This window comes from Pan troglodytes, chromosome 5, assembly GCF_028858775.2.
Source record: "Pan troglodytes isolate AG18354 chromosome 5, NHGRI_mPanTro3-v2.0_pri, whole genome shotgun sequence".
Classification (NCBI taxonomy): domain Eukaryota; kingdom Metazoa; phylum Chordata; class Mammalia; order Primates; family Hominidae; genus Pan; species Pan troglodytes.
The window spans coordinates 164,850,645-164,874,275 of record NC_072403.2 but is presented as its reverse complement, the minus strand read 5'-3'; the positions used below and the strand labels follow the sequence as shown (position 1 = coordinate 164,874,275).

General features: G+C 38.6%; 1 pseudogene; it reads right to left on the bottom strand.

Moving 5' to 3' along the window:
* Positions 1 to 4,882: 4,882 nt before the first annotated feature.
* LOC100610998 (tubulin beta chain-like) lies at positions 4,883 to 13,347 on the bottom strand (annotated as a pseudogene).
* Positions 13,348 to 23,631: the final 10,284 nt, after the last annotated feature.

The window sequence follows — 23,631 nt, the reverse complement described above, 5'->3', positions numbered from 1 at the left end:
ACTAAAATGGGAGGACATCTAAAGAGGACAAAAGAGACATAAAATACACAAGAGACATGCAGGGAGACATGTGGGAGACCCAAGATTGTGGTCAGAAAGCTCTCAGGTTGATGACCCATGCAGCACCCAGCAGCCAGGCAGTCCATATTGGACCAGGTCAGGAGACTTTGGGAAGTTGTCTCCAGGGGATAAAATTAATAGAATCTATGTAACAGGTTTCAACTTAATGAAAAAGGAGTTATACAAATAAGGAGCATGAGGGAGACGAATTAGAAACGTAATAAACAAAGGAAGCAAGTAATGCAAGACTGCAGGGAGAAAACAATTGTGCAAATCACCATTGTGTACTGTGTGGCTTAGTACTGAATATAAAACCACCAAGATAATGTAACAATACTGGGGAAATGGAGAAATGAGTGTGCTTATGGGTTTGGTACGGGTAGAGAAAAAGAAGTAAGTCTCTGTTTCCATACTGCCAAATCCATAGATTACGCCTAAAACTGAAAATTCAGAGTGTGGCAGTTTAAGTAGGTTATATAGAGATAAAGAACTAGAAGAGTTAAAATAGTTGCCTGGAGGATGGAATGGAGGCAAGAGGTGTGGAAGGAAGCTATGTTTTTCTTAGTAAGTCATGTACAACGATTTGACTCATTAAATATATATGATTTTGTAGAACTGTTTGACTGAATACGTGCATGTATAACTGACAAAATATTTTAAAATTAAAAACTACACAATTTATTCATAAATGATTAAACATATCTGATCATACCTAAGTGAGATTTGGGAAGATTAACACAAGCTAAGAAAAATAAGTGAATAATTGTGACTAAATATGCCATAGTCCATATAAGTTCATCTAAATGTTACTCAACTTAAACTCAGTAGTTTGAGTGAATCATTAATGACGCATAGATGACAGTAGAAAAGGAAGAACCTGTTTTAAAAGTGATTGATTCATTTCTTTTTCCTGATTATGAAGGAAATAACTTCTCCAGATGTCGTTGTTTTCTGTAGTCAGATGAGGTGCTTCCCTTGACATCTTGTCACTCAGGAAAATCTTTCTTGTGATCCTCCAGGTTGAAGCTGGATATTCCCAGTACTCTAGGTATGCTAATTTCACCACATTCTTGGACATTATTCTTCCTTTCCAATCAAAGTGTGGTGTTTGTGGCCAGTCGTTGTAACCCCTTTTTTTCTTGTCTCCATAAATGTTGACCAGCTTGAAAGTCTAACGTCAAAACATAATGAGTGTAATCAAGTGGAGGAAAGAAAAGCTATTTGAAAGTGGTTATTTCTTCCCCACCTAATGTATAGGTTCTTGTGAAAATGTTCTTTCTGTTATTTTTAAGACTGCCTAAGACTGCAATAGTTTCCTCATTGAACAAGCTCTAAAGAATGAATACATCCAGATCAGGGTCAATCTGGTCTTCAAAGACCTCCTAGTTTATGTGATTAACTTCAGCCAAAAGAGAAATTATATAGTTATGTGACATCTGAAAGTCACTTTGGTAAAACTCGGTACGTGGTGACCTAGAAACGTTTAGACTTTGTCACATAGGAGTAATTGTGACAATGTAGATCCTCTTTTTTTTTTTTTCTTTGTGGTCAATACTCACTGGATCAAAATAGCTATTACCCTCTGTGCTTCTGTCTGCCCTGGCTTCTTTCATTTAATCGGATGCCCCTTGAGTAACTTCATTCCCCTACCAACCCCCCTTCAGCTTTGTTTCCTAGAGAGATATTCTTTTTAACCCAAGATTGTGTTGGTATCTATTCTGTTCTTCCATTTGGCAATGGAGGAAACAAAGGGAGTGTTAATGGAGACGCGGCTTTGCAGAATTCCCACAGAATGACTTGTAAATATGATGTTTACTATAGTAACACAGTTGAATTAGGATTTATAGTCCCTTTTTCCGAGATATGTTAAAATAATACATTGAAAATGCTAAAATTAGACAAGTGCATCCATTTCAGACATTAGTTTCTTAATAAGCAACACATATTTAACAGTTTCGGCCCTGCACGAATAAGGTGAAAGAATCTTTTCTTCATTAGCTCTGTCTTCCTTTTATTTACCATTACTTCTTACTATATATACAAATACATATAGTAAGTATATTTCTTATAATATATACTAAGATATATTATATAATATATATTTGCTAGAAAGAGAACAGAGATTGTGGATTGTAACTTTCCTTGAACAACTCTGACATTCTTATCTCCATTACCAAGTAGGAAATCCTTACAAAGTTATATTTGTTGTCTCCAGAGGCCCTGGTTATAATAATTTCCATTGTGATATCTAACTAGTCCATTCATTGAGGTAAAATCCCAAGCCTCTTTCTAAATAGAATTATAGTCTAGACTGATATCTCACAAACAGAACAATTCATTTACTAAAGAGGTTTCTGAGAATAAAGAACTTTTTGTTACATCATAGGCTTGACTATTATTTGTCTCACTAACTTCATCTTTGTTTCTGTTACCTATAGGTTTAATGATGATTTGGGAGTTTTTTGTTGGGGAAATGAGTCTCATGGGACTCTTTGAAGTAGGGTAAGAAAATTGCTTTTCTGTTTCCTAAGCCTGGTCAGAAGGAAAGAATGAGAATGAATTAATAAGTTGGAAATATTCTATTTTTTACTATTCCAATTAAACATTTATAAAATATTTGGAATAATAAAAGACTTTATTCCATCTACATATGAACAATTTGGACTGATGATGATAATGTAATGATTTGCTTGATTTATTTCCTGTGTATCAGTTTTTTAACAAAAAGACAATGAAAATGCTTTTGTCGTGGTACTTGGTGCAAACAACTTATGCAAAAGTTATCAGGTGACAGTCTCATGAATACGAACATTATGAATACAGAACATGTCATAAGCAAGGGTCAGCTTTGGGAAAGGAACCATAATATAATTTACATTGTGTTGAATGAAAGAGTTCTTTGAATTTTATTCCGTAGTCCATGATGTTCTAGGAAGCCTTTCTTTTCTTTTTTATTTTCTTTTCATTTCTTTCTTTCTTCTTTTTTTTTACATCATTGAAATAGGGATGTTAAGAATGTGCTTTTCAACTTAATTCCAGCACAATGTTCTATTAATTTAAATGGTACCAGTGGAGTGTACATTTTGTTGTCATGTGGATCCTGGGAAGTCTATGGAAGATGTAATTCAGGAATCCAAACTTCTAAGAAGTTTCTCAATGGCATTTCCATGAGGCATATGACTTTTACTTTATTCAAACACTGATAGAAAAGTTAATAATCCAGCAGCATATCAAAAAACCTAATTAACCACAATCAAGTAGGCATTATCCCTGGGATGCAAGATTGGTTCAACATATGCAAATCAATAAATGTGATTTATAATGTAAACAGAACTAAAAACAAAAACCACATGATCATCTCAATAGATGCAGAAAAGGCTTTTGATAAAATTTAACATCCCTTCATGTTAAAAACCTTCAACAAACCAGGCATTTAAGGAACATACTTCAAAATAATAAGAGCCATCTATAACAAACCCACAGCCAACATCATACTGAACAGGCAAAAGCTGGAAGCATTCCTTTTGAAACTGGAATAAGACAAGGATGCCTACTCTCACCACTCCTATTCAATGTAGTATTGGAGGGCCTAGGCAGAGCAATTTGGCAAGAGAAAGAAATAAAAAGCATCCAAATAGAAAGAGAGGAAGTCAAACTATCTCTGCAGACAGCATGATTTTATACTTAGAAAACCCCTAATGAGTCTCTGCACATAAGCTCTTACATCTAATAAACCACTTCAGCAAAGTTTCAGGGCACAAAAAACCTGTGTACAGAAAACAGTAGCATTTCCATACACCAACAACATTCAAGATGAGTGCCAAATCAAGAATGCAATCCTATTTACAATAGCCACACACACACAAAATAATTTATGTAGGAATACAGCTAACTAGGGAGGTGAAAGATCTCTACTTTGATTTTTTTTTTTTAATATCATGCACCTACTATATCCAGGTCCTGCACTAGTACGTTTGAAGTGATAAGAACTTCCACCCTCAAGGATTTAGGATTTTCAGTGTTTAGGATATTGACATGTTGTCCAAATTTACCCATTCTACAAACTAAATGCAATAAAATTGATTGAGATGCATCCCAGAGGCTCAGGAGAGAAAGCCCCCTGAGAATGCCGAGGATGCTTTGAAATTTGCAAAGCCTCACAGAGACAAATGATTAACTTTTTTTTTTTTTTTTTTTTTTTTGAGATGGAGATCTGCTCTTGTTGCCCAGGCTGGAGTGTAGTGGCATGATTTCGGCTCACTGCAACCTCCGCCTCCTGGGTTCAAGAGATTCTCCTGCCTCAGCCTCCCAAGTAGCTGGGATTACAGGCATGCACCACCATGCCTGGCTATTTTTTTTTGTATTTTTAGTAGAGATGGGGTTTCACCACGTTGGCCAAGCTGGTCTCAAACTCCTGACCTCAGGTGATCCGCCTGCCTTGGACTCCCAAAGTGCTGGGATCACAGGTGTGAGCCACTGTGCCTGGCCAATAGAGATGAATTTGAGATGGTTCTTGGGGGATGCACTTTCTTTTCACTATGAAAATGCTTTTAATGATGGTGTCTGTACAGTGTGTGCTATGAAGTCGGGAAGAGCTCCAAGTGTACACACAGTGAGACCTGGTTATCAGAGAAAAGATTGTGAGTAAATAGAATTCCCACTGCTTCCCCACTTTACCCAGTGTCCATGTCTGGAGGCTCTAGGCCACCTTCTTCTTGGCCTCCTTCTCAACCTTTCTCTCCTCCTTGGCTGAGGTGTCCTGGTATTACTGGTACCGGGACACCAGGTTGTTCATGTTGCTGTCAGCCTTGGTGAACTCCATCTAGTCCATGCTCTTGCCCATGTGCCAGTGCAGAAAGGCTTTGCACCGAAACATGACCACTCAGAGATGTGCTTGAACAGCTCCTGGATGGCCACACTGTTGCTGATGAAGGTGGCAGACATTTATAGCCCCAAGAGTGGGATGTCACAGACAGCTGTTTTCACATAGTTGGGGATTCACTCAACAAAGTAGCTGCTGTTCTTGTTTCGGACATTAAGCATTTGCTCATCCAACTCCTTCATGGACATGTAGTCCGTGAACACTGTGGCCACCTTTAGGTAGTGGCCATGGCAGGGGTCTCAGGGAACCATCATGTTCTTGGCATCAACCATCTGCTGGGTGAGCTCAGGCACTATGAGGGCCTGGTAATGCTGGCTGCTGTGGATGGTCAGCAGGGTGAAGACAGGCATAAAGAAGTGCAGGTAGGGAATGGGACCATGTACATAGCCAGCTTCTGCAGGTCAGCATTGAGCTGGTTGGGGAAGCCTAGTCAGGTAGTGACCCCACTTATGGCGGCAGACACCAAGTGGTTCAAGTCACCATAGGTGGGTGTGGTCAGCTTTAGGGTTCTGAAGCAGACGTTATGGAGAGTTTCATTATCAATGAAATAGGTCATATCTGTGTTTTCTACCAGTTGGTGGACTGAGAAGGTGATGTTTTAGGGCTCCACCCCCATGTCTGACACCTTGCGTAAGGGCACACTGAACTTGTTCCAGATCCTGTCTGGATACTTCTCTGGGATCTTGCTGATGAGAGGGGTACCCCTCTTAGGCCCAGTCCCTGCTCCTAGGGAGTGGGTCAGCTGGAAATCCTGCAGGCAGTCACAGCTCTCAGCCTCCCTCCTCACAATGTCCAGTACCGAATCCACCAGCTCCGCACCTTCTGCGTGGTGCCCATTGGCCCAGTTGTTTCCGGCACCACTCTGATGGAAGATGAAGTTGTCCAGCCGTAAGATCTGCACGAAGGAGCCTGAGCACACCAGAGTCCCCGGTGCTGGGCTCCAGATCCATGAGCTCAGCGTGGGGCACATACTTGCCACCGGTGGTCTCATTGCAGTACACACTGATGCACTCCAGCTGCAGGTTGCTATCCCCATGCTAAGTGCCAGTAGGCTCGATGGCATGCTCATCACTGATCACCCCGTAGAACTAGTTGCCAAACTCACCAGCCTGCAGGTGCACGATCTCCCTCAAGGTGGCAGCAGTGAGGATAGAGGCGGCAGGATAGTCACAGGAGCAGAGGCTCAGGCGTGCAGAGTGCTGGAATCCACTTTATATCGGGAGAGAACGATATACAATTTATAAACTGACCTTTCAAATTCAGATCTGATATCCTATATATGTTGATGTGTTAATATTATTTGCCATCAAAATAACGGCAAAACTGCAATTACTTCTGCACCAACCTAAAATAACTTGGGAAAACCTTTAGATCACTCCTTTTTGTTTATGAATAAATAATATTATTTTGCTACTTTATATGGGGATAAAATATACTTTAGTAATAAGAGACTTTTTTCCCCACAATACATCATCTTCATCTCCCTAAAGCCAAACTGTTTTACCAACTTCATTATGATTTGAATTGAGAGTTTATTTTTCGTGTAAGGTCAGGCAATTCCTGTCTTCACTTGCTGATGGACAGATGCATATAGGAAAAGGCATTATAATTATTAATGAAGTGAAAGTCGTAATTATAGAAAGACAATCCTGAAGTAGTCTTCTGTATGGGAGTCCAACATGTCACATGAATCTTCATTTAGAGTGACAAAATTATAATAGATTTTGGAAATTTTAATTTTCTTGTGCAGGCAATTTCGAATTAGCTGTTCTCTTTGTCTTTATTAGCCATATAGAGTTTCAAATAAAATCATATACTTACTATAACTTTTAAATCACAGGACAGTTTAACTTGACCTGAGAAATGACATGGATCTATACATACCTTCATTGCTTATGTATGAAACAAAACGAAGTTAGTCCTCTGAAAAATGAACTTCCCAGTGGCTTTGGTTCAATTTGCCTTTAATGATGATTCATGTAGTTTCAGAGCTCCAAAGGTCACTAAAGGTTGTGTCTGTGCAAATTTGAGAAGTCTGCCAGCTCAGAAGATAACCTGAGGCAGTTCTGTCATCCTCTTGTGTTATCAAAGGGTCTGCAATTCTGTAAACATGAAGCTTCATATTTCCCACAATAATTTCTTCAAGGAGCAACAAGAAAACAGTAGCTGGAAAGATAAAATCCAAAATAATGTTGACAATTAAAAATATGTATAGATAGATGATTTCAGTAAATTAAAAGGGGAGTAAACTCTTCATTAAACTTTTGGTATTTTTTTCTGATACAGAGTATGAACACTCAACTTGTTTTTACTTTGAAGAAATAGGACCTCTACGTCTGTGTGTGTGTGTACGCGCATGCATGTGTGCACACTTGCTCACGCGTGTGCATCCGTGTGGTGTGGTTTTGTAAAATCACCCAGATAATTCTAAGGCATTTCTGTCTTTCCCCTACCTCCCCATAATCATTGATATAATGTCTCATTTTCCTTTAAAGACAAGTTTGGAATATTGCAGAGGGTGAAAACATAAGCCCACAATATGGGCATGCTAGAATGAAAAAGCCCTTTTAGTTTACTGTATTTGTAAGTAAAAATTTAACCGTGTTATCAGGGTTAAATTATAGGCAGTTTCTAACTAAAAATAACCAAACTCAAATAAAAAATAGTAACATTTATGTGTAATAATTAATACCTACTTCAATTATAAAATTTCTACCTGTAGAACTCTACTATAAAGTAATATACACACTACTTTCCACAGCAATAAATAAAATGGATTGCATATTTCAGTGTCTCATAAGTGCATAATATCAAAAATTTCACTTATAGCCCGCTGTTCTCATTTTTTTCCTGATCTTGTCTTCTGTTGAATTAAAAAATGCATCATTTCTGTAATTTGGGGGCTGTTTTTACCCTTCACAAAATGATTATGTTGGATTTGTTTTGGAGGGTTGTTTGTGCTTTCCTTTTAAATTGGCTCTAGATGATTTTCAGTGAGGCAAGTACCAGGGTATCCTACTCTTACCCTACTCTTCCATTGGTGGGAGTTGATTCTGTTGCTTTAACTGTTATTGTTAATGTATTTTACAAGGCATCTCCTTTTAACTTAGTTCTTCTGCTACTTGCCCTCTGATTTTTAAATAACTCTGTGATCTCCAGCACACCTGAGGGATAAGACATATTCCCCAAATGATAGTGGTTCATCATGGCCCTGGTTCTGAGTCATGAGATCATGCCACTGTCATAAGCACATCAGATCATACAGGTACATATGTGTGGTGTGTGTGTGTTTATGCACGTGTGTAGTGTGTGGTGTGGTTTTATAAAACCATCCAGACAATTCTGAGGCATTTCTGTCTTTCTCCCGCCTCCCCATAATCATTGACATAATGTCTCATTTTTCTTTAAAGGTGAGAATTTCCTTGGCTAATCCATAAGTCTTCTTTTAACATTTGAGGACATGATTCTCCTCTTTTACAATTCTTTATGGTGCTGCTTTTTAGGGACTCTTTTTTCCCCCAGTTTTGGAAATCCTTTCTCTAATCTACAGTACTTCTATACAAGTAAGGGGAATTAGAAGCATGTATCTCAATTAATGTCCTTAGCATTAATATTGACAAACAGACAAAACACAGGAAACCATAAAAGAACTCTGTAATTCCCCCATTGGCACTGAGTTTGCTATTCTAGAGGGTCACAGAAAAGGTTTTCCTCCGTGGAACCAGAGTTCTCATTGGCATGTTGTGGTAACAATACAGAGCTACTACACAGAAATTTGGTTACAGGAACAGCTTTATTGCCTTTGTCTTACATTTAAAAAGAGACATTTAAATCATTTATTTTCTCCTTTTTGTTTTTTGGGCTTTTTTAACTCTTCAAAATATACTTCAAGAATTCTCATTGGTCTAATTTTCTACTTTACATGTTTGTTTACAATCTCTTGGAAGTCTTTCTGTTGTTGTTTGTTTGTTTGTTTGAGACAGAGTCTCCCTCTGTCGCCCAGGCTAGAGTGCAGTGGTGCAATCTTGGATCACTGCAATCTCTGCCTCCTGGATTCAAGTGATTCTTGAACTCTAGCTGGGACTATAGGCATGCGCCATTACACCCGGTTAATTTTTGTATTTTTAGTAGAGATGGGGTTTCACCACGTTAGCCAGGCTGGTCTTGAACTCTTTGCCTCAAGTGATCTGCCTGCCTCGGCCTCCCAAAGTTCTGGGATTACAGGTGTGAACCACTGCACCCAATCTGGAAATCTTTTCTAATTTTCCCACTAGTGTAAGGCATTGCTTAACAGATTTGTATCTTCTTTACCAAACTGTAAGCATATATAGAAGTGAACTAGATGTTACACATCCTTAACCTCTAACACTTAGCACTGTCTGGCATATGAATAAACAACTGAAGAAACTATATTCCCATTTTTCTTAGATTATTTGTTCTCTTGACTTGTATCCTAACTTTCGTATTAGTTTTTTTTTTTACATATTTTAATAACTTCTACTCTTGTTCTTGGCAGTATGTTATTATATGTCATATGAGATACAGATACATAGATATATATACACACATATCAATAAATGGATCTATACATATCTATATATGTCACATGCCATATGCTTTGGTTTAGACTGTATTGCAAAGTATCTTTGTTATTGTCACTCATCATGTCTCATATATTTGATGTTCTTAAGATTAGAACCATGGTGGGAAAATAACATAAGGGATATGTAGTCAGCCTTGGTTTACTTATATTTATTTCGTTAGCAGCACATTAAGTAAGAGGATGCTGCTTCCATGTTTCACATCAATATCTTTAGTTATCTTTGCAATGTTTCTGGTAGCCACTAATTTTCTATGGTCTTAAAGAGAAAATGATGGCCTTAGCAAAATATATTTTTTTAAAAGATCTAAACATTATGACTATTTTTTCCATTTTTTTCTTTTAGCGTGTTCTACAATTTCTCTTAAGTTTATCAAACAGGCATTGTGTGCCTAGGTGAACTCCATCTGGTGTCTCATGTCATCTGCTATTATTTCTATATGGTTTAAGCCTCTATATTTCTTAACAACTAATTTTAAGAAATGTTAATGCTATTTCAGCTTCCTTGTATTAGTCATTTCACCTTTCTCTAGAGTCATAAAAAACTCCATCAGGGTTGGCTCAAGAAAAATAAATCACAATCAAAGTCGAAGTTCCCAAGTACAACCAAAATGAATGGAAAACAAAAACGTATGAGACGGTGCAGGCCATCAAATTCAGGTGTGGAGTCAGAGAACCCGTATCTGAATCTTGGCCCTACTACTCAGGATGTGTCAACGTGGGGAAGTTACTTAACTGATGAACCTCCCTTTCCTCATCTTCCTTTAATAATGAACACGACTTTTCCCATTATTTAATAACCTTGTAAAGCTGCTTCCACTGGCTTGGCACTTACAAAATGCTTCAGTACAACTCAACACACAATTGTGTCATCACAGGGCCTGACCCTGGCAAGGTAAGGGGGAAAAGGAATGCCCCTGGCTTCAGAGAGTTCACAGTCTCATCCGGCTCCCACCCCGCCTTTGACCCTTGCCTTCAAATCATGGTGCTTCCCAATAGATCACAAAGAATGCTGATGAGTGATGTTCTCCGGGTCTCATGTTTGAGAAAGTCTTGATGTGAGGTTGCAGATGAAGGTCTATGATTTGGAGAACATTCTATTAATAGAACTGTAAGCACAGATGGCCCAGAGTTCTTTTCAGGGACAGCTTTCTGAACCACATCCATGGCAGCTGGTTCACATGAGATGGTCTTTACCAGTGGAATAAGGAATCAGGTGGCCTGGCTCAATTTCAATTGGGAGGCACCCCGTGAAATTAGACACTATTTAGCATATATTTGCTGGTTTGTGATACAGATTGTCTTGTGATTCTACAGCTCTTTCCTTACAAAAAAGCTTCACTTGCTTGCAGCTTAGCTAGATTACTATCCTGCTAGCTCCTACTTTCCTTCTATGTGATTAATGACATTTATGTTTCAGATAAAGGTAAATTAAAACTAAAGATTAAAAGCAGAATTTGATTTAAAAATAGCATGATGTGACATGAGACCATGGAATGAGCAAATACTCTACATGCTGCCAATGTTGTTTGGTTGAAGTTAGTATCATATTCAATACTGCTCTTTGTCAATAGTCACTAGGTAAAAAAAAAAAAAAAAATTCAGACAGGGAGAAGGCTCAGTGATGTCTGTAAATGAGATTCTTCTGTTGAGCTGGAGTAAGAGAATGGGCCTGCTTTGGTCTGAATGTGTCCCCTTGAAATTCTAATGCTCAAATGCTCAAATCCTAACCTCCAACCTGATGGTATTAGGAGATGGGCCTTTGTAAGCTGATTAGGTCCTCCCAATGTGGATTGGGTGTCCGGAGACACCAAATCTACTGGCAGTTTGATCTTGGACTTCCCAGCTTCCAGAACTGTTAAAAATACATTTCTGTTCTTTATAAGCCACTCAGTTTATGATATCTTGTTGCAGCAACTGGAACACACTAAGACAGGGACAATGGGATTTTTACTATTTTAAGTATTGATATGCTGAAGAACTATTTTAAATACTATAATAAAACAAAACAACAGCAACAAGAAACTTTGCTGGCATTCTGTGCTGGAAATATCTTGTTTGCTGCAAGACTCACAGAACTTGCAAGCTGGCATTTCTTCTTGCCGTGAGATTTTTATGTTAACTGCTTGATCCATGGGCTTCTTTTCTTCCCAGTATCTGCCACAGGATTCCTACTGCAGGCTCCGTTTGTGACCTGTGATTGGTGGGGGCTGTGGTTGTTGTGGGCAGAGAAAAGGAGTCCTTGTTTATTGCTTTTTAAACTTGAATAATTTCCAGAATTACTAGAAGAGCTTATAAAAATTCACATTTCTGTCTTAACCATTCTGATTTTCTAAGTCCAGTGTGAATCTTAGGAGTACATGTTTTTATAAAGCTTCTTAGGTGATTCTATTTAGGTTGGTGCAAAAGTAATTACGGTTTTTACCTTTACTTTCTATAGCAAAACCCACAATTACTTTTGCACCAACCTAATATTAAAGAACCAGAATTAAAACCAGAAAAAGATATGCTTCTGGTCTTGCTTCTCATAACTAGATTCTGGCATTTTTATCTTGCCCCCATTCCTAGGAACCAAATCATGGGTAAGTTCGATTAGTGCCCACATCCTTTTTTTGACACACTGCGTAGAAAACTTTAAAACTGTGCTATTGGCCAGGCACAGTGGCACATGCCTGTAATCCCAGCACTTTGAAAGGCCAAGGTGGGCAGATCTCTTGAGGCCAGGAATTTGAGACCAGCCTGGCCAACATGGCAAAACCCTATCTCTACTAAAAATACAAAAATTAGCCAGGCATGGCAGTGCACACCTGTAATCCCAGCTATTCGGGAGGTTGAGGCAGGAGAATCGGGAGAGTCACTTGAACCCAGGAGGCGGAGGTTGCAGTGAGCTGAGACTGTGCCACTGCACTCCAGCCTGGGTGACAGAGTGAGACTCTGTCTCAAACACACACACACACACACACACACACACACCACAAAACTGTGTGATTTACTTTGTTATCTCCAATTGGCTTTCTCCCTATATTCTCACCTGGAAGAAAGTCCTAAACTTGAAATCCCAATACCCAGGGCGATATGGAGGGGACAGGACACCTTGCTGCAGGTCTCTTTGGATGTGCAATCTTGCCTGCTCCTGGGTTCCCTGGCACTGTCCTTGCTCTGTCTCCACCTGTCTGTCAGAATATCTAATTTTATTATATCGGATGTCCCTAACTTGAGCTTTCTGCACTCCCACTTGTTGCTTGACAAATCCTTGCAAATTTAGACAGGATAGTGATCAACTGCAGCATGAGTTAAATAGATTTTTGCATTCACTCACTCCAGTCAATAAATCAGAAACCCTGGGAATTGGTCATAGGAATCTACATTTTTAAGAAGTAAGCAAGTCTTTCTGATACAATTACTGCTGGGCCACACTCTAAGGAAGAGAACCTAGAACTAGGTTAATTTCCCTAAGTTCAGTTCCTATCTTGTGGGTAGATCTTATTTTAAGCCTTAACTCAGGTAAGCCTCATCCATCCTGTGACAGTTAACATGCCACCCATGTGTCTGTGTGATGAAATACACTAGCATTAAGTTAATCCAAATGTCACCTCTTCCAATTCTGATCTTCCCCACTTGAGATGTATCTTTCCCTCTCCTGGACTTTCATAGCTATTTGTTCATCTCTTTAGGTAGTCATCATATTTCATTGTCTTGCATAGCCATTTATCCAACTTAAGAGGCTGTGAGCTTCTTGAGGCAGGTCTAGGTCTGGGTTTTCTCTGTTTTCAGCCCTTGGCACAGTGACACAGGCCTGGCACATAGTAGGTGACTAAAAATGCTTATTGAATAAGAGAGATATAGTGCAGATGCTGCATTTGGAACTGGAGGTATAAGAAAGTCATGTGATTTTCAGAGGTTTATTCTTTTCTTAGAAAGTAGTGATTTGAAAGCATATTAAGACTTTTCTTGAAAATGTTAATTACAGAAAATTTTTCTAAAAAGAAGAATAATTGGTTGTAATGGTGAAAAGAGGGAATATTGCAAGGAGGACCATAAAAATGATAATGCTTAGTCTTTCTATCTAGTCACAACTTTGGTAGATTGTTTATAGATGGGACTTGGTGGACTGTTTATAAATAGGAATTATTTGGCCGACATGAGTTAGGCCACAACAAAACTATGTTTTTAAAAACAGTGTGTGCAATACCTTACTCCCCATAGTATTTGCCTGTTTTTAGGTCAAAAGAAACTAAATCAGCTAGCTTTAGAAATTGACCCCTCAGAAACATTTTTTCAGAATATTTGAAACACTTTCTTTCAAGAGAGACCTTGACGTTGGACACTATTTTTCCATTTCAATACACAGAGAACTGAGTTTTTTTCCGAAGTGCTCAATAAAACTCCCTAACAAGCAAAAGACCTATTCACCTGACCATTTCTTCTACAATGCAGCTGATAACCAGGCTTGGACTCTTGGTGTTGTGTATTTCTTTTCCTTTTCATTAAGGAAAGGGACTAAAGGAAATAAGTTTGTGTTCGTTTCTTCATTTATTTCTCTTTGTCCTCTTGGCCATAAGAACAAAAAAGCTTTACAGTGTCACTCACAAAACGAGGTGGTAAAACTGAAGCCGCAGGCATCTGTTTTCAAAAAAATTAGCCAGTATCAGAAAATGTATAATAATTATTAGAAGCCCTAAAGTGTTCACCAATTGAAGAAGTGGGATGTTCGAGTTGATGCAACTCAATAGCAAGTTTCCAGTGGAAAAGTCCATTAAAAAAAGGATTTATGTACAAAGACCTGGATGTAAAGTGCAGTGTTAAGCTTTCAAAATAATAAACTCAGCCAATACAATCATTCCAGTCTTTCTGACAGTATTGCAATTCTCTCTCTTCTGTTAGTCAGGGTCCAATCAAGAAAGAAAAATCATACCAGTTAGTTTAACAGACTTTAATATGAAGAATTACCAATCACTTTTTAGGGAACTGAACATTTAAATAGGTAAAAGTAGTGATTCAAAGAGTGTTTTAGTGCTGCTATAACAAAATACATGAGACTGGATAGTTTATGAAAAACAGAAATTTATTCCTCACACTTCTGATGGCTAGGAAATCTAAGATCAAGGCATTGTCAGGTTGGGGTTTCTGGTGAGGGCTGCTCTCTGCTTCCAAGATGGAGCCTTGCTATGCATCCTCAGGAGAAGAGGAACATGGTGTCCTCACATGGAGGAAGGCAGAAGGGCAAATGAGCCGGAACAATGCATGAAGCCCCTTCTATAAGGGTCTTAATACCACTTATGATGGAGGAGCCCTCAAAATCTAATCACCTCTTAAAGGTTCCACCTCTTACTATCATCACATTGGCCATTAAGTTTCAACACCTGAATTTTGGAGAGGACACCTTCAAATCATAGGGCAAAGGTGGTAACTGCAGGAAGCCGGTTTTCCCCTAGGGCTTGGGAAAAAGAAAAAAGACTGGGATTATTAAATTTAGAAGTCAATAGAAGAGCGTGTAAAATTGGGATCTGGACTAATGAGGAGGAATGTTTGGGGCTACCAAGTAGCACCTCAGGAACTTGCAAGAGGGTACCCACGGAACCCGAGAAACTTAAGGCTATAATATAGATGAACAGAAATCTCTGTTCTTAAGATGCTCACAGTGTAGTGAGGAAGGCAATAACATATGCAGAGGTAATTTGGAAATTGCAAGGTATTGTATAAAAATAAATTTATGTTACAGTTATTTATAATACATTTCAAATGTATTTATCATGAACATTCAAAAGAGATATTCTGGGAGCAGTCTGGATGTCATATCTTCTGCCCATTGTCAAACTGGTGTTAGACTATGGAACCTGATTTTTGCTTTGTAATATACAATAATCAATTATAAACCTATACACCACAATCAGTTTCTAAATTCATTTAATTAAAACCTAGACTTATTAAAAGTAACATAAATTTCAAAGTATGTGCCTCATCGATATTCATGGTTTGTTTATTATAGCCTAGCTTTCCTGGGTCAACTTCAGAAGGTTCTAGTGGCTATTGAGCTTCTTGAGGGGGTTGGATAGGGTGGAACCAAGAGAGGCGGGAACGTGTTGTTGTTGTCGTATTTTTTGAGAAATTTTTAAACACACAGAAACAGAGATTGAGTCATTAAATACAGGGAAGATAATGTAAACTAAGTGTTTTACTCATTTAGTGATTCTAACTTATTGTCTCATGGGCAAAAAATTGTTTATCACAAACTTCAAGAGTTAGAAAATAGTTCCTTAACAGTCCACAGATTACACATACTTTCGGGTGAAAAACGATTTCAGATAAGTCTTTCTCAGCTGTACTTAAAAACACAGGTGGCAAAATCAATATTTATATTTTGGTTGATTACAAGAGAACATGAAATTTAATTATGAAATAACGGGCACAGAGAATACTTCCTCTTGGTTTAGGATAACAATCTTTTCCTGTACAATTTCATCCCAGACATCAACTGATTTATGTAAATGCCAGATAAATATTCTGCATTTTTGTCAAAACGAAAATATTCTACAAATATCTGCAGAGAGGATCTCTCCCTGTAATTAGCTTCTCATTATGCAGTTCATCCCTCAATCCACTCAAATAGTCCTCTATGCTAATTGCACAATATTTCATTGTTAGCAGAAAGTGCAAATAGCATCCTCATCATTTAACAGAAGTTGGTTCCTTAACACAGACCTTTTGTAAAATGAAGCACATTTTCTGGCACGTCTATGTTAAAGAAAAATATCATTCATGACACTTGATAAAGACGGTAGAGAAGACTTCCCTACTACAAACGGGTTTTGTGGTAAGAGAGAGATCAGTCTCAACTCCAAATACAATAAAGACAAGTGGAGATTTCTAGCCAAGGAGTTGGGTTGGGGGGTGAGGTCGTCAAGCGGATAGAAAATTACTAAGAGGAAAACATCAGGGGTGAGAATAATGCTCGCTAAGCCCACTTGCCAGGATGATTGCTGAAGGCAGGCCAGAGTGATAAGATACTGAGGGTGGGAGAAGTGGGGAATTCGATCAGATATCAAGGGTGGTGGATTTTTGCTAACCTGATCCAGCAGGATTCTTGCTAGAACTGGACTAAACCAGATGAACCCAAAAGCCCAAAAGTCAGAGCTTAGTTTAGAAGACTTCAGAGAAGACTGACTTAGAGTTAGGTCAAGGAAGAGTCTTTGTCAATAGCACTTAAAATAGTTTTCGACTGATTTATTAAATTTCTTATAATTAAAACATGGGTAGGTATATTTTAAGTCACACTTTATATTAATGTGATATGTTACACAACAATTTGTCTTCTGAATAGCTCAGTATTTCTTTGGCTTTCTCACTTTTACATTTAAAACTATAAATGAATGGTATTAAAATTACTTGTGGCATTTAATGGCATGACTTATTAGGAATTATGAATTATAATGACAGTCTATACTTAAAATATTTAGGGTCTTTTTGCAATTATTCTCATCTGCCCAAGAGCAATTCTTATTAATAAACTAATAACAGTAATACTTAGAACAAACCTTTGAGTCTTTCCTGTGTGACAGATAATGTATTAAAATCTTTACATGATTATTATTTTTTAATTTTTATGATGTAACAGTTTATTTCAGCCATCACCATCAGACATGTACGCTGTTGCCATTTTTCTCCATTACACATAATACTGTGATTAAGAGCAGTTATGGCAGAATTGCTAGGAGAGAAGGCATGAATTTTTTTTTTTTGAGATGGAGTCTCGCTCTGTCTCTAGGCTGGAGTGCAGTGGCTAGACCTCAGCTCACTACAACCTCAGCCTCCCAGGTGGTATGAACTTTTTTTTTCTCTGTTATACTTTAAGTTCTAGGTTACATGTGCCCAACATGCAGGTTTTTTACATAGGTATACATGTGCCATGTTGGTTTGCTGCACCCGTTAACTCGTCATTTACATTAGATATTTCTCCTAATGCTATCCCTCCCCTTGCCCCCCACCCCATGACAGGCCCCTGTGTGTGATGTTCCCCTTCCTGTGTCCAAGTGTTCTTGTTCAATTCCCACCTATGAGTGAGAACATGCGGTGTTTGGTTTTCTGTCCTTGTGATAGTTTGCTCAGAATGACGGTTTCCAGCTTCATCCATGTCCCTACAAAGGACATGAACTCATCCTTTTTTATGGCTGCATAGTATTCCATGGTGTATATGTGCCACATTTTCTTAATCCAGTCTATCACTGATGGACATTTGGGTTGGTTCCAAGTCTTTGCTATTGTGAATAGTGCCGCAATAAACATACGTGTGCATGTGGCTGTGAATCGATTTGGTCCTGGACTTTTTTTTGATGGAAGGCTATTAATTATTGCCTCAATTTTAGAGTCTGTTATTGGTCTATTCAGAGATTCAACTTCTTCCTGGTTTAGTCTTGGGAGGGTGTTTGTGTCCAGGAATTTATCCATTTGTTCTAGATTTTCTAGTTTATTTGCGTAGAAGTGTTTATAGTATTCTCTGATGGTAGTTTATATTTCTGTGGGATCGGTGGTGATATCCCCTTTATCATTTTTTATTGCATCTATTTGATTCTTCTCTCTTTTCTTCTTTATTAGTCTTGCTAGTGGTCTATCAATTTTGTTGATCTTTTCAAAAAACCAGCTCCTGGATTCATTGATTTTTTGAAGGGTTTTTTTGTGTCTCTATCTCCTTCAGTTCTGCTCTGATCTTAGTTATTTCTTGCCTTCTGCTAGCTTTTGAATGTGTTTGCTGTTGCTTCTCTAGTTCTTTTAATTGTGATGTTAGGGTGTCGATTTTAGATCTTTCCTGCTTTCTCTTGTAGGCATTTAGTGCTATAAATTTCCCTCTACACACTGCTTTAAATGTGCCCGAGAGATTCTGGTACGTTGTGTCTTTGTTCTCATTGGTTTCAAAGAACATTTTTATTTCTGCCTTCATTTTGTTATTTACCCAGTAGTCACTCAGGACCAGGTTGTTCAGTTCCCATGTAGTCGTGCGGTTTTGAGTGAGTTTCTTAATCATGAGTTCTAATTTGATTGCACTGTGGTCTGAGAGACAGTTTGTTGTGATTTCTGTTCTTTTACATTTGCTGAGGAGTGCTTTACTTCCAATTATGTGGTCAATTTTGGAATAAGTGCAATGTGGTGCTGAGAAGAATGTATATTCTGTTGATTTGGGGTGGAGAGTTCTGTAGATGTCTATTAGGTCCGGTTGGTGCAGACTTGAGTTCAAGTCCTGGATATCCTTGTTAACCTTCTGTCTCATTGATCTGTCTAATATTGACAGTGGGTGTTAAAGTCTCCCATTATTATTGTGTGGGAGTCTAAGTCTCTTTGTAGGTCTCTAAGGATTTGCTTTATGAATCTGGGTGCTCCTGTATTGGGTGCATATATATATTTAGGATAGTTAGTCTTCTTGTTGAATTGATCCCTTTACCATTATGTAATGGCCTTGTCTCTTTTGATCTTTATTGGTTTAAATTCTGTTTTATCAGAGATTAGGATTGCAACCCCTGCTTTTTTTTGCTTTCCATTTGCTTGGTAGATCTTCCTCCATCCCTTTATTTTGAGCCTATGTGTGTCTCTGCACATGAGATGGGTCTCCTGGATATAGCACACTGATGGGTCTTGACTGTTTATCCAATTTGCCAGTTTGTGTCTTTTAATTGGGACATTTAGCCCATTTACACTTAAAGGTAATATTGTTATGTGTGAATTTGATCATGTCATTATGATGTTAGCTAGTTATTTTGCCTGTTAGTTGATGTGATTTCTTCCTAGCATCGATGGTCTTTACAATTTGGCATGTTTTTGCAATGGCTGGTACCGGTTGTTCCTTTCCATGTTTAGTGCTTCCTTCAGGAGCTCTTTTAAGGCAGGCCTGGTGGTGACAAAATCTCTCAGCATTTGCTTGTCTGTAAAGGATTTTATTTCTCCTTCACTTTTGAAGCTTAGTTTGGCTGGATATGAAATTATGGGTTGAAAATTCTTTTCTTTAAGAATGTTGAATATTGGCCTCCACTCTCTTCTGGCTTGTAGAGTTTCTGCTGAGAGATCTGCTGTTAGTCTGATGGGCTTCCCTTTGTGGGTAACCCGACCTTTCTCTCTGGCTGCCCTTAGCATTTTTTCCTTCATTTCAACCTTGGTGAATCTGACAATTATGTGTCTTGGGGTTGTTCTTCTTGAGGAGTATCTTTGTGTTGTTCTCTGTATTTCCTGAATTTGAATGTTGGCCTGCCTTGCTAGGTTGGGGAAGTTCTCCTGGATAATATCCTGACGAGTATTTTCCAACTTGGTTCCATTCTCCCTGTCACTTTCCAGTACACTAATAGAACATATATTTGGTCTTTTCACATAGTCCCATATTTCTTGGAGGCTCTGTTCGTTTCTTTTACTCTTTTTTCTCTAAACCTCTCCTCTTGCTTTATTTCATTAATTTGATCTTCAATTACTGATACACTTTCTTCCACTTTATTGAATCGGTTATTGAAGCTTGTGCATGCATCCCATAGTTCTCATGCCATGGTTTTCAGCTCCATTAGGTCATTTAAGGTCTTCTCTACACTGTTTACTCTAGTTATCCATTTGTCTAATCTTTTTTCAAGGTTTTTAGCTTCCTTGTGATGGATTCTAATATCCTTCTTTAGCTTGGAAAAGTTTGTTATTACCGAACTTCTGAAACCTACTTCTGTCAGCTCATCAAAGTCATTCTCTGTCCAGCTTTGTTCTGTTGCTGGCGAGGAGCTGTGATCCTTTGAAGGAGAAGAGGTGCTCTGGTTTTTAGAATTTTCAGCTTTCTCCTCTGGTTTCTCCCCATCTTTGTGGTTTTATCTACCTTTGGTCTTTGATGCTGGTGACCTGTGGGCTTTTGGTGTGGATGTCCTTTTTGTTGATGTTGATGCTATTCCTTTCTGTTTGTTAGTTTTCCTTCTAAGAGTCAGGTACCTCAGCTGCAGGTCCGTTGGAATTTGCTGGAGGTCCACTGTAGACCCTGTTTGCCTGGGTATCACCAGCAGAGGCTGCAGAACAGCAAATATTGCAGAACAGCAAATATTGCTGACTGATCCTTCCTCTGGAAGCTTTGTCCCAGAGGGGCAGCCACCTGTGTGAAGTGGCAGTTGGCCACTACTGGGAGGTGTCTCCCAGTTAGGCTACACAGGGGTCACAGACCCACTTAAGGAGGCAGTCTGTCCATTCTCTGAGTTCAAACGCCATGCTGGGAGAACCACTGCTCTCTTCAGAGCTGTCAGACAGGGACATTTAAGTCTGCAGAAGTTTCTGCTGCCTTTTATTCAGCTCTGCCCCGCCCCAGAGGTGGGCAGTAGGCCTTGCAGAACTGCAGTGGGCTCCACCCAGTTTGAGCTTCCCCGGCCGCTTTGTTTACTTACTCAAGCCTCAGCCATGGTGGAGCCTGCTGCCTTGCAGGTCGATCTCAGACTGCTGGGCTAGCAGTGAGCAAGGCTGCATGGGCGTCAGACCCGCTGAGCCATGCACGGGATATAATCTCCTGGTGTGCCATTTGCTATGACTGTTGGAAAAGCACAGTATTTGGGTGGGAGTGTCCTGATTTTCCAGGTACACTCTGTCACGGCTTCCCTTGGCTAGGAAAGAGAAATCCCCTGACCCCTTGCACTTCCCGGGTGAGGCAATGCCCCGCCCTGCTTTGGCTTGCCCTCCATGGGCTGCACTCACTGTCCAACCAGTCCCAATGAGATGAACCAGGTACCTCAGTTGGAAATGCAGAAATCACCATATAAAAGAGTTCCTATTTCTCCACAGCCTCACCAGCATCTGTTGTTTCTTGACTTTTTTATAATTGCCATTCTGACTGGTGTTAGATGGTATCTCATTGTGGTTTTGATTTGCATTTCTCTGATAATCAGAGATGTTGAGCTTTTTGTCACATTTGTTGTCCACGTAAATGTCTTCTTTTGGGAAGTGTCTGTTCATGTCCTTTGCTCACTTTGTAATGTCTTTTTTTTTTCTTGTAAATGTGTTTAAGTTCCTTGTAGATTCTGGATATTAGACCTTTGTCAGATGGGTAGATTGCAAAAATTTTCTCCCATTCTGTAGGTTTTCTGTTCACTCTGATGATAGTTTCTTTTGCTGTGCAGAAGCTCTTTAGTTTAATTATATCCCATTTGTCAATTTTTGCTTTGGTTGCCATTGCTTTTGACATTTTCATCATGAAATCTTTGCCTGTGCCTATGTCCTGAATGGTATTGCCTAGATTGTCTTCTAGGGTTTTTACAATTTTAGGTTTTACCTTGAAAAAAGATTAGACAAATGGATAACTAGAGTCTTTAGTTATCCAAATGGATAATTAAGTCTTTAATCCATCTTGAGTTAATTTTTGTATAAGGTGTAAGGAAGGGATCCAGTTTCAATTTTCTGCGTATGGCTGTCCAGTTCTTCCAGCACTGAAAAGGGAATCCTTTCGTCATTGCTTGTTTTTGTCAGGTTTGTTGAAGATCAGATGGTGTGGCTGTGCCATCTTATTTCTGAGATTTCTATTCTGTGCCATTGGGCCATGTATCTGTTTTTGTACCAGTAACATGCTGCTTTGGTTACTGGTTACTGTAGCCTTGTCATATAATTTGAAGTCATGTAGTGTGATGCCTCCAGCTTTGTTCTTTTTGCTTAGGATTATCTTGGCTATAAGGTCTCTTTTTTGGTTCCATGTGAAATTTAAAGTTTTTTTTTCTAATTCTGTGGAGAATATCAGTGGTAGTTTAATGGGAATAGCATTGAATCTATAAATTACCTTGGCAGTATGGCTATTTTCACAATATTGATTCTTCCTGTCCATGGGCATGGAATATTTTCCCATTCATTTGTGTCCTCTCTGATTGCCTTGAGCAGAGGTTTGTAGCTCTCCTTGAAGACGTCCTTCACTTCCCTCGTTAGCTGTATTCCTAGGTATTTTATTCTCTTTGTAGCAATTGTGAATGGGAGTTAATTTATGATTTGGCTCTTTGCTTCTCTATTGTTGGTGTATAGGAATGCTTGTGATTTTGGCACATTAATTTTGTATCCTGAGACTGCTGAAGTTGCTTATCACCTTAAGAAGCTTTTGGGCTGAGATGATGAGGTTTACTAGATGTAGGATTGTGTCATTGACAAACAGAGACAGTTTGACTTCCTCTCTTCCTATGTGAATATGCTTCATTTCTTTCTCCTGTTTGATTGCCCTGACCAGAACTTCTTTTACTATGTTAAATAGGAGTGGTGAGAGAGTTCATCTTTGTCTTGTGCCAGTTTTCAAGGAGAATGCTTCCAGCTTTTGCCCATTCAGTATACTGGCTGTGGGTTTGCCATAAATGGCTCTTATTATTTTGAGGCATGTTCCGTCAATACCTAGTTTATTGACAGTTTTTAACATGAAAGGATGTTTAATTTTATTGAAGGCCTTTTCTGTATCTATTGCAATAATCATGTGGTTTTTGTCTTTAGTTCTGTTTATGTGATGAATTACGTTAATTGATTTGCATATGTTGAGCCAGCCTTGCATCCTGGGGATAAAGCCGACTTAATTTTGGTGGATAAACTTTTTGATACGCTGTTGTTGGATTCAGTTTGCCAGTATTTTATTGATGATTTTTGCATCAATGTTCATCAGGTATATTGGCCTGAACTTTTCTTTTTTTGCTGTATCTCCGCCAGGTTTTGATATCAGGATGATGCTGGCCTCATAAAGTGAGTTAGGAATGAGTCCCTCCTTTTCAATTGTTTGGAATAGTTTCAAAAGAAATGGTACCAGCTCCTCTTTGTACCTCTGGTAGAATTCAGCTGTAAATCCATCTGATCCTGGGCTTTTTTTTTTTTTTTTTTTTTTTTGGTTGGAAGGTTATACATTACTGCTTCAATTTCAGACTTTATTATTGGCCTATTCAGAGATTCAACTTCTTCCTGGTTCAGTCCTGGGAGGGTGTATGTGTCCAGGAATTTATCCATTTCTTCTTGATTTTTTAGTTTATTTACATAGAGATGTTTATAGTGTTCTCTGATGGTTGTTTGTATTTTTGTGGGGTCAGTGGTGATATTCCCTTTATTATTTTTTGTTGTGTCTACTTGATTTTTCTCTCTTTTCTTC